Here is a 12052-nt window from a genome sequence, read left to right as displayed (position 1 = left end):
GCTTCTAGCCATCTTAGTCTTCTTAGTTCATTCTAGCTCCATATTGCTTTCAGAGATTGAGCTTCTAGTATCAGAATAGTGCATCTTTTTTGTCATTTCAAGAGTTTGCAGAAAATGGCGAAGAACTTACAGTGGTATGGAACTGACAAAACAAAGAGATTGAGAAAAGAAGAGGAAAGTTTTAAAAATTATACAGCTGAAATGATAAAATGTGCATTTGTTTATGATTGAGAGACACTCTTCCAAATGGCACGTTGAGGGGCAAGGTGATGACCTACTTACATGAATCTCACGCCAACATTCTTTTACTCATCTAATATTCTTTTACTTGCCTTTACATATTAACCCAACTTCCGTATTACTAAACATACATTTGTCGAAAATATGAACTAAGGAACTGGAGAGAAGCCTACTCAGAAACTTGAGTATTTTAAACAACAACTTCATGGTTTGAATAGCCTAATAGACACCATCATTTTCTTATTTTACATTTTTTCCCAATATGTAACAAAAGTACAAGTTTGGAATAATTAACAAATCCTCTCAAATTTCAGAGGACATCATAGGCATAGAAATCAGCACACACGAGTTGATTAGTTGAAGGGCAATGGGTCAGTGAAGGATAGAACAATAGAAAAACATAAATGGAAAAGATAATAAGGAGGATCATGGGTATAGCAATATCTAAAAGGAAAAATAAGCATTAAATTATCATATGGTGATAATAACACATGAAATTCAAGAGAATACTGACTATAACTATGATGTGTCAATGTTTACTATAAGATAATCCAGAAATATCTGTAATGTACATATTGCTAATAAGCCATGAGCAACATGGATGATAATTAAAGTTCTTATCATAAAAGCTACCCATAACACTAAGTGGTTAATTTCAGTAGCTCGATTTAGGGGGAAAAATTAATAATCAAAGAAGTCATGAGGACACCAAAAAAAAAAGGTAACCAATGGAGATGTGAACAAAAAAGAATCTGTTTTCCATGTAGAGAAGGATGCATTCTTAATAGTAAAGGTGATATCTTTCATAAAGAGAATCATCTACTTTCCGGTACATCTCTATATAAAGGCATGGAATATTCAAGGAAATTTTTTAGGCAAAAGTAAATGTACCTGACAATAGAGAAAAATGTACCGAACATTCCATTTATGAGATCATTACATTCATGATCCAACATCACAACACATGACCTGTATCTTGCAAGCATCTCTAAGATAACAACCCTCCTTCCAAATGATGCACTGTTAATGTCACCTAATCCACTAAATGTAGTAACCATCAAATGAAATATGTCCTGCAAAATGAATACATTATAGTCAGAAGATAAGATCCATAAGTCAATTTATGCCAAAGATCTTCTTAAAGGCTGAATGCATTTTATCTCTGTCAAGGAAAGAAAGTACCCTTAGAACATCATCACTGTAAGGAGCTTCTGGAGCAGTTATTCGGGTGATTTCACAATTGCAGGTGGCTACCAGAACCTTGACTTCCCTGTCTTGATGTTTCAGCAATTCTTGTTTAGCTATTGCATTAAGACAAGGCTGAATTGAGTCCAACATTGAAGGCAATGGTGACTGATCTATCTCAGAGAGGCAGTTTGCAGCTTGCTAAACATCCAATAAGATATTAGGATTTTTTTGTTCCTCGAAAAAAAGATTGAGAGATGTTCATTTAGAAAAAATTTTTGCAGACAACCGGTCTCAAAAAAAGTAATGCATAAGTTAGCAATCACATAAATCCAACCTGTGAAATCAAATCTAGGTTTGGAACTCAAATCTAACTAGCATTTTAAAGTTCAGGTCCTATTTTGGGAAGGTGCAAAATATACTTGACACACAACCCTTAGAGAAGCATTTCCAATCGTCACAAGTACCTGATAGTTTGTAGCATTGATATCCAGATTGAATGTCAAATTTGAACTGGCTTTGCACTCTTTCTAAATTTTCTGGTGAATGTAAATCATGTAATATCTAAGGATCTCAAACAAATAACAGTAACTCCCACCATGATTTGGAGTTATTATATATGCATATGACTTGATTGTATATAGGATGCAACAAGTCTTTCTTTAAATTTGTCTTGTTGTGTACAGAAAGTACAGGGGTCCAATCAGGGATGTATATGTATCATGTTGAAACCCTAATTGTGACTGATAATATTCTTCTCCTTAGTTTCACAGGGTATCTAAACCACAAAGTTTGGTACAACTTAACTAATACACTTCAAGCATCATAGTCTTGATTCCACCACAATGTTTGACCTTCTTGTTCTAATGGACATGCCTGACCCATTAAAAACCAAACCTCGCCAACTGTAAGGCTAATCAGTGTTATCACTTACTTTGCCATTGAGATTGGATTCAATTATTATCTAGTTTGCATCGACTTGATCTACCACCTGATCAACAACTACATCCACAATCTGATCAGCAACAAGGTTTAGGCACCTTCCTATTCAATTTGACTGCAGCTCAGCAAACACAGTGCACTCTCCATATGATAAAGCTGATCAGGAGCTTGAATACCATTGAAAATTCTGGGGTGTAGTTTATAGGTAGCATATTTCCTTTTAGATAAAGTCTTGATTTTACTATTTGCATGAATAATACATTACTAAAGCTCTTTCTATCATTACATATTTGATAACTGAGGTCCTCTATGTGTCTTAAAGTTACAGATGCTGGATTATTGTTTTAGGTGAATATTCAATTTAGCTCATTAGCTTTATAAGATCTATCGATCGTCCACTTAGTGCATGCTTATAAATCTTCATCACAACTGCATAATGCAATGGAAAAAGTTTGCCTGAAGCTTTATGAAGTTCCCTTGAATCTTAAGGCACATGTCCTCAATTTTCATGTACTCATGCCAACCAAAAGGGGAAAAAAGTGCTGCCAAAAAAAAACACCATCATGTCTTTAAATTACATGTTATGCATTCCCCTTTTCCCATGCCCACTCCTTTCTTGACTAAATTACTTTGTAAAACAGTATTTTTCATTAACATATAACCCTCACAGATTTGGAAATCAAATTTACTATTTAAGAAATTGGTATAGCAAGTAATCAGATTATTTTCCATTGCATGTCTCTGGTTGGTAACGTTGTGTTCTATCCAATCTTCAGCTCAAAGAAAATTCTTACCTTTTTCAAACTATGCCCTGCAGTTGAATCCTTTATAACCTGAGTACTATCCTCTTTATATTGTTGTTTCAAGGCCTGACAGTGATATTGCACATGTTGTCTGCTTTCTTGGTTTACTCACTGTTGCAAAAATTCATTAAATCTGTAACCTTTCCTTCCTTACTTTCTTGACACCTTCTTATGTCGACTCTAATAATTCAATGCTACTCCTTACACTGACCAATCTACCGATGTCAAGGATTGATGCTCTGTTATTGATTGCATCTATTTTGTTGACTCCATTCACAATCTAATGCACAAAATGAGCAGTTATATGGAAGATACTATAGTTAAGTTTTGGAGGTGAAATGTCGATTCATTGTTCGGTGCTTAAATTCCTATCTCTGCATAATGAACCTGTTCCTGACAGACTTCCCTCTCTCAATCTCATGCCTTATGCCATATTGTACTACGAGCAATATGGAACTTATGAACCCTCCATTGAATTTCTTTTCGGCTCCCACACCCTTCATGCTCCCGCCTTTTACGAGATAGGCCGTCGCTTAGTTCGGCACTTCACGTAACTCAAATCTTATCTCTATTGTATATAATACTATGAAGCTTTAAATTTCTAACATCATAACAAAGTCAGCAACAAGAGGCAGCAATAAAATAAACATAAGTGATCCCATTACCAAGAGAACGATACCTAAGACACCAGGTGACTGACAGAGCTGCCGATATAAGATCAAGATAAAATTTCAGCTAAAAAAAAAGATGATGTCAAGAACTAAACTATAAATTCAAAAGGCAAGTGAAGCGCAGATATATATTTCTCCAAACTTCATCAATCCCTAAATCCATAGATTCTTGATGATTGTTCAAGACCCAGAAGAGTGTAATCATTTAATTAATCTGATCAGGGAAAAGAATACTGCATTAGGACAATTCTTGGCTCTCAGAAAGTAAAATCCCAGTCTGTTCCACTCTATCTTCCTCACCACTGTTCGTCTAAAACTAACCTGTCCTCAAAACTTCCTTGCATGCATTAAAAACAGATAGAAAGAAAGAAGAGAGGAATAGAAAGAAAAGGAAAAGAAATCCAATTTTTACTGAAAGAACAAACCTAAAGTTCACAAAGAAGATGAGAAAAGTTTTTTTAAGGGAAAAAAAACCCACTTATTCCAAAGACTCTCTTTTCCTGCTTTTTTTCTTTTCCCAAACAATTACATCCTGGCAACGAAGAGTGCAAGTTTTCACGACAAGAATCGCAATAACCACGTCCACCTGAAAAAGAACCCCCAAATCCCATCTTTTCCCCACAAGCACGTATTTCCACTCAACCCAAACCCTAACTAAAAAGAACTCTACCTCTTCCCATCAAAACCCAAGAATTCACCCAGAAAACCCCAGAATGACGGGAAAAAACGAATAACCCCATGAATTAAAACACAAATCAGGAAAAATCATAGCGCTGAAACTAAAAATTACACCCAAGAACTCACCTTAAGGGGCTTAATGAGAGCATCTTTGGAAGCGGGTGGGTTCTGGAGCTTCGACCTGACGTCCTTCAGCTGCTGCTGCAGCTTCTGCGCTATTCGGCTCGCTCAATCAGGACAAGCAAGGGTTCGGTAAGAGGGAAAGAGAGCAGAGAAGGGTTTCCCCTGTTTCTTTTCTTCTGTTCATTTCATCTTCTAACAGGAGCGAAATAATACAGACATTGTAGCACAGGAATTGAACACCAAAAAACCAGCCCGGTGGTAATTATCTGGATCTTCCTCCCTTTTCTGCAGCCAAGAATGTATAAATTGATGATACTCTGATAATCATTAATCACCACTAATCAATTTCTTGGATCTTTAAGAGCAATTTTTCAAAATAGAACAAGAAGGGCATGTAAATCACGAATTGAGAGAAAAGTCTAATTTGAAACAGATGTACCCAAAATCAACAAAGAAACATTAGAAAATTCCAAAAAGAAATGGAGACCTCGACAAGGTAGTTGCTTAGGTATCTGATGGCATTCTCCCTAAGATCTTAGTTGACGAACTCGACGATGGCCTGGGGCATTGTCATGGGCCATGACAAATTAATGGCCCAAACTCAAAGAAACTCTGTATCAGCATGGCATCGATACAGAGTCCAGTAGCGATATTACGAACATTGCTTCCACCCCTAGATTGTGGAAAATGTCATCTCTCTAATGATACCTTAACCAATTTGATGGTAGAATGCCATTATCATATTTTATTCAATATCACCAAGATTTAAGGTACTCTTAAATACCGTAAAATTGATTCCTTGACAAGAAAAACAATTATTGATATAAGGTAAAGAGTTCCGTACTCACCCTAAAGTAATAGTTATGCACAATAAAGAGATGTTTTTACATGAAGGGATGCATAGAGGATTCAAGAAGAAAATTATATGATGATGCACAGAAGCATTAAGTGGGGTAGGTTCACTTCATATGAAAGGTTCAAGAAAATTAAGTTCTACTAGGTTCTAGATTTATGAGACACCAGTGCATAACTCAAATATGAAGATAGGGCATCTTCATATGAAGCATACTCAAATTGCTGGCACAAAGACAGAGAAACTCATGAACATTTTCCAAACGAAGAAGCTAATTTGGGTACTGGAAATTTCATAACTGTAAACACTTCAATGTTCCAATAGACCCTTCATGTATTATGAAATGAAAATACCCATGTTCCATAAAATTTTCCTAACATATCTTTAGAGTATTTATTTACGTGGTTGTATATCTTTGAGTGTTTGACATATGCCAAGTATCGGTGCAAGATAGTGGAAATGCATCATGCAGGTACATACTACAACCATAATACACATTAACTAAAGGCTTGGTGATTACAACACCTGAAACATAATGTTCCAAGGATCTACACATTGGAGTAAATTTTTTTTCTGAGTGTAGAAGAAGCATCAAGCAATCAAAAATTAAAACACCCAAAACATGACAGTTCATATATGCTTTAAAAATTAAAGTAAAATTAAATCTATAAATAGATTTAATCACATAATTTACAAACCTAGGCACAGGTATTTGTAGCATTGGTGCAGCATATCCATCATGCAATTGTAAAGTCAGAGTACCCATGGCATCAACATTCCCCCCTCGCTTTGCACTATACCGGCTCTTTTTGTGAAATTCCAGGAGAGATTCTTTGCTCTCATCTGCAGATATGACTACATCACCCCCATGTCCACCCATGGGTAGGATAAGTGAGCCATCCGAAACCCTTTTGTATGTGCTCTTTTTCGTTGACTTTTCGCTGTCATGTTTTCCTTGTGATTTTGAAGTATTTCTAAGGTTTGGCAAGCTGAGAACAGCACCATGGCCCCCATCTCCAGAACGTACAGTGATAACAACCTGATCAAAATGCTGGTGCGGTTCTCTTATCAATGCGGCAGCATTAGCGGACGGAGATTCTTTGACCGTTGCAGATCTGCAGTTAATGACAAAGTACTGAATGCCTTTTGAACTATAACTCCACTGTCTACCCCTGCAAAAGAGACAACTCATGGTAAAATTATGAGTAATCTAGAAATTCAAAAATTATTCCAAAATTTCCATCAAAACAAAAGCCTCGAGCACCAAAGAAATGTAAAAAGCAGGATATCAGAATCCAATAGTACAATAAATGAAAATAGTTCAAAGTTTTCATCGAAATAAGAACATAGAGAAACAAAGAAATGTAAAAAACAAGAAATCAGAAACCACTAGTACAGTGAGTGGCTACAGTAAAGGATATAAAGATTGAGAAGAGTAAAATTTAATCCTAACAATACTTGAGGCTGACCAAAAACTAATCAAAAACAGACTGGAAGCTAAAGCCAAATATTTTGGGCTGTTATCGATTACTTGTCTAAGCAGCATGAAGCCCCTGAAGACACTAGCTCTTTTATGTCAAAGAGTCATGCAATTCCAATATCATTTTTAAGCTCATTTACTGAACATATAGGCATGTTATCCCAGGGGGGAACCCACAGCTTGACTCAGGTAACGATAGTCCATCTGCATATATCGAAGGGCCAGGCCAGTCAGAGACACGTGTAAGCATTCAATTTCAACCTACTAGGTGAGGGTTACCCTAGATTCTTAGGTCCAACCAAGTTTTATTTTGGCCCCAGTCTGCGGAAAATAGTTTATTATATTAAGTGCCTATGTATCTACAATTTTCAGAAAATATAAAAAGTAACTATGTTATTTTAATCCTAAAAAAACCATGATCGGAAACCTTTTGTCCTATGCAAATGTCAGCAAGGCAAGGTAAAACATGGACATTCAACCCACCCTTACAGAAAATCTCATGGTTTCACCCTATCATCATCATCTAAACTTATTGAGAAGATGTTGACACTGCAAAATAATCCAGGCCGTCCTTGTGTATACATCAGATCTCTTATGCTATCAGGCCTCCTACAATTTCTCTTCAAAGAAGTTGTAATAAGAAATAGTTTTTTTCCTACTAAAATCCTTCATGAAGACAAAATGAGAATTTACAAAGCTGTAACATGCTTGTACCTTTTTCTCCTGAATATGCAAAACTATCATTTTAGTGAAACTATCTCTAAAGTATAATCTGGTCTTCTCAAGCTTATTACAACGCCCATTGCAAAACTATCATCTTAAGTACTCCTTGCTTGCACAAATCAACAGAACAAAACGCTATGAACCAATAAACTCAGAGTGCTTCAGTCAAATATTTAATCACAAATTCAGAGTTTAAAAACAACTAGACAAGATGAAAATTCTGGAGAGAGACAGAAAGAGAAACAGGGGTTCACCAAATTTCCAAAAAGAATTAAATGTTTGATAAATTGAATATTAAACAAGCATATGCAAAAGAGATTAGACATCATAAACTATGGGTTGTCATCTCAAAGTTAAAAGAATATCACATAGAAATCAATATAAATCTACATCAACTCCCTTACATACCATCTGATTCCCAGACCCCTGACCCATGCAGTGGCAATTCTTTCTTTGCTAAAACCATAAATTCATCATTTGCTTATCAAATCCAATATAAATAATCTGCCTCACTCAACGATGCACTCCATGCAGCTCATCATATGGTGCTTTTAGTTAAATTTAATAATCCGCAAGACACCTCTTCACCTCTTGTCATACCCCAACCTGTGATGCTCAAGTTGATCCACTAGGAGGACATGATATCACTTAGGTTGCGAAACAGAAGGATTAGGCGAACTACAATAAGAATCATTGTTAATTCTTCAAGGTTCACAAAAATCATAAACCATTGACCAATCAGCGAACGGTTCAAGCAATCCAAGATAATTGGTTAGCTATTCATCCAATAAAAAGAAATTGCAAAAGAATTCAAGAACTTACAATATTTTCAAGAACAGTATGATTAAAAATCACGAGTTCAAGACAGATAAAATCTACTTATTCTATAATTAATTTCTTTAAATTCCTCAGCTTCAGACACCAATCAAGAAGAATAAGCAACAAGTTCTTCCCCTCATGAGCGAAGAAAGATTGGAAAAGATAGCAGAGACGAAAGAAAAAGAGGGGGAAACAATAGATTATTGACTAGTCAGCGAATGGTTCAAAAGAGGGGGAAACAAGAATTATTTCATACAACAAAAACCATGATGGATACAATAACATAAACCTCACAAACACAGAGAATAAAACTTACCTGAAAAAATGGGAGAACATTAGCAAGACGTTTAATGGATCTCACATTGAGAGTTCCATTTACCATCTTCACGTAAAACCCCACAATCTCCTGTTCCATCAAATCAAAAACATACATATCAAACTAAACAAGCCATTTGCAAAGCATCAGATAGAATCTTAAAACCAAGAAACAAACGACCACCTGCAACAATCCAGACATTGCAGCATAGGAATTGAACACCAAAAAACCAGCCCGGTGGTAATTATCTGGATTTTCCTCCCTTTTTCTGCAGCCAAGAATGTATAAATTGATGATACTCTGATAATCATTAATCACCGCTAATCAATTTCTTGGATCTTGGTTTGTACAACCAAATTTCATATGACCTGGAATCCTTTAAAAGCGATTTTTCAAAATAGAACAAGAAGGGCATGTAAATCACGAATTGAGAGAAAAGTCTAACTATGCACCCCAAATCAACAAAGAAACCCAAGAAAATTCAAAAAAGAAATGGAGACCTCGACGAGGTAGTTGCTTAGGTATGTGACAGCATTCTCCCTAAGATCTTAGTCGACGAAATCGACTATAGCCTGGGGCATCATCATTGGCCTCTTCATCCACTTCACCTTGTGCTTCTTCTTGCCCAAATTTTTCCCCTCCTTCACCCTGGAGAGCTCTGGAAACCCGCCAAAAGGAAAGAGAGAGCGCCATCAAGAATCAAGATGGAAGAAAGAAAGAAAGGGGGCGGAAACATGGGGAAAGGTGGGACCTTGATCGATCCTGGAGGCATGGAGGAGGCTTAGAGTTCTTTCCTCCCATCGCTGCTCCTCTTCTTGCTGCTCCGGGTAGCGCAGGCCATCCTCCATGGGTTTAAAAAGGGAAACAAACGACCACCTGCAACAATCCAGACATTGCAGCAAAGGAATTGAACACCAAAAAACCAGCCCGGTGGTAATTATCTGGATTTTCCTCCCTTTTTCTGCAGCCAAGAATGTATAAATTGATGATACTCTGATAATCATTAATCACCGCTAATCAATTTCTTGGATCTTGGTTTGTACAACCAAATTTCATATGACCTGGAATCCTTTAAAAGCGATTTTTCAAAATAGAACAAGAAGGGCATGTAAATCACGAATTGAGAGAAAAGTCTAACTATGTACCCAAAATCAACAAAGAAACCCAAGAAAATTCAAAAAAGAAATGGAGACCTCGACGAGGTAGTTGCTTAGGTATCTGATGGCGTTCTCCCTAAGATCTTAGTCGACGAACTCGACGACGGCGTGGGCCATCGTCATTGGCCTCATCATCCACTTCACCTTGTGCTTCTTGCCCAACTTTTTCCCCTCCTTCGCCCCGGAGAGATCTGCAAACCCACCAAAAGGAAAGAGAGAGCGTCATCAAAGGATCAAGATGGAAGAAAGAAAGAAAGGGGGCGGAAACATGGGGACAGGTGGGACCTTGATCGATCTTGGAGGCATGGAGGAGGCTTAGAGTTCTTTCCTCCCATCGCTGCTCCTCTTCTTGCTGCTCCGGGTCGCGCAGGCCATCCTCCATGGGTTTAAATAGGGAAACAAACGACCACCTGCAACAATCCAGACATTGCAGCATAGGAATTGAACACCAAAAAACCAGCCCGGTGGTAATTATCTGGATTTTCCTCCCTTTTTCTGCAGCCAAGAATGTATAAATTGATGATACTCTGATAATCATTAATCACCGCTAATCAATTTCTTGGATCTTGGTTTGTACAACCAAATTTCATATGACCTGGAATCCTTTAAAAGCGATTTTTCAAAATAGAACAAGAAGGGAATGTAAATCACGAATTGAGAGAAAAGTCTAACTATGTACCCAAAATCAACAAAGAAACCCAAGAAAATTCAAAAAAGAAATGGAGACCTCGACGAGGTAGTTGCTTAGGTATCTGATGGCGTTCTCCCTAAGATCTTAGTCGACGAACTCGACGACGGCGTGGGCCATCGTCATTGGCCTCATCATCCACTTCACCTTGTGCTTCTTGCCCAACTTTTTCCCCTCCTTCGCCCCGGAGAGATCTGCAAACCCACCAAAAGGAAAGAGAGAGCGTCATCAAAGAATCAAGATGGAAGAAAGAAAGAAAGGAGGCGGAAACATGGGGAAAGGTGGGACCTTGATCGATCTTGGAGGCATGGAGGAGGCTTAGAGTTCTTTCCTCCCATCGCTGCTCCTCTTCTTGCTGCTCCGGGTCCCGCAGGCCATCCTCCATGGGTTTAAATAGGGAAACAAACGAACACCTGCAACAATCCAGACATTGCAGCATAGGAATTGAACACCAAAAAACCAGCCCGGTGGTAATTATCTGGATTTTCCTCCCTTTTTCTGCAGCCAAGAATGTATAAATTGATGATACTCTGATAATCATTAATCACCGCTAATCAATTTCTTGGATCTTGGTTTGTACAACCAAATTTCATATGACCTGGAATCCTTTAAAAGCGATTTTTCAAAATAGAACAAGAAGGGCATGTAAATCACGAATTGAGAGAAAAGTCTAACTATGTACCCAAAATCAACAAAGAAACCCAAGAAAATTCAAAAAAGAAATGGAGACCTCGACGAGGTAGTTGCTTAGGTATCTGATGGCGTTCTCCCTAAGATCTTAGACGACGAACTCGACGATGGCGTGGGCCATCGTCATTGGCCTCATCATCCACTTCACCTTGTGCTTCTTGCCCAACTTTTTCCCCTCCTTCGCCCCGGAGAGATCTGCAAACCCACCAAAAGGAAAGAGAGAGCGTCATCAAAGAATCAAGATGGAAGAAAGAAAGAAAGGGGGCGGAAACATGGGGAAAGGTGGGACCTTGATCGATCTTGGAGTCTTGGAGGAGGCTTAGAGTTCTTTCCTCCCATCGCTGCTCCTCTTCTTTCTTCTCCGGCTCGTCCCGGCCTTCAAGTTTCTTGGGCTGAGAAAGAGACGTTGGGGGGGGGCGGGCGGGCAGTCGGAAGGGAGGAGAGAGAGAGAGAGGAGTCGGTGGCAATTTGGGCTGTGGCGAAGGGTTTAAATAGGGAAGACGAGGTAATATATATAAGGGTTTTTTTAGCATGATTACCCTTTTCAAAATTTAAATTTTGCTCAATACCCTTTTTCAAAATTTAAAATTTACGTGCACGTATACGTAATACGTATCCGTAAACGTATACGTATACGTATACGTAAACGTAAACGTATACGTAAACATAAAACGTAAAACGTAT

At 37.8% G+C, this 12052-nt stretch overlaps 1 pseudogene; it reads right to left on the bottom strand.

Annotated features, from left to right (window-relative positions):
* Positions 1 to 11804, bottom strand: part of LOC103696997 — a 33616-nt pseudogene extending 21812 nt beyond the window's left edge.
* Between the last annotated feature and the right edge of the window lie 248 nt (positions 11805 to 12052).

The sequence above is a fragment of the Phoenix dactylifera genome, chromosome 4 (genome assembly GCF_009389715.1).
Source record: "Phoenix dactylifera cultivar Barhee BC4 chromosome 4, palm_55x_up_171113_PBpolish2nd_filt_p, whole genome shotgun sequence".
NCBI lineage: Eukaryota > Viridiplantae > Streptophyta > Magnoliopsida > Arecales > Arecaceae > Phoenix > Phoenix dactylifera.
Note: the sequence above shows the minus strand (reverse complement) of the source record. Positions and strands in the feature narration are given on the sequence as shown.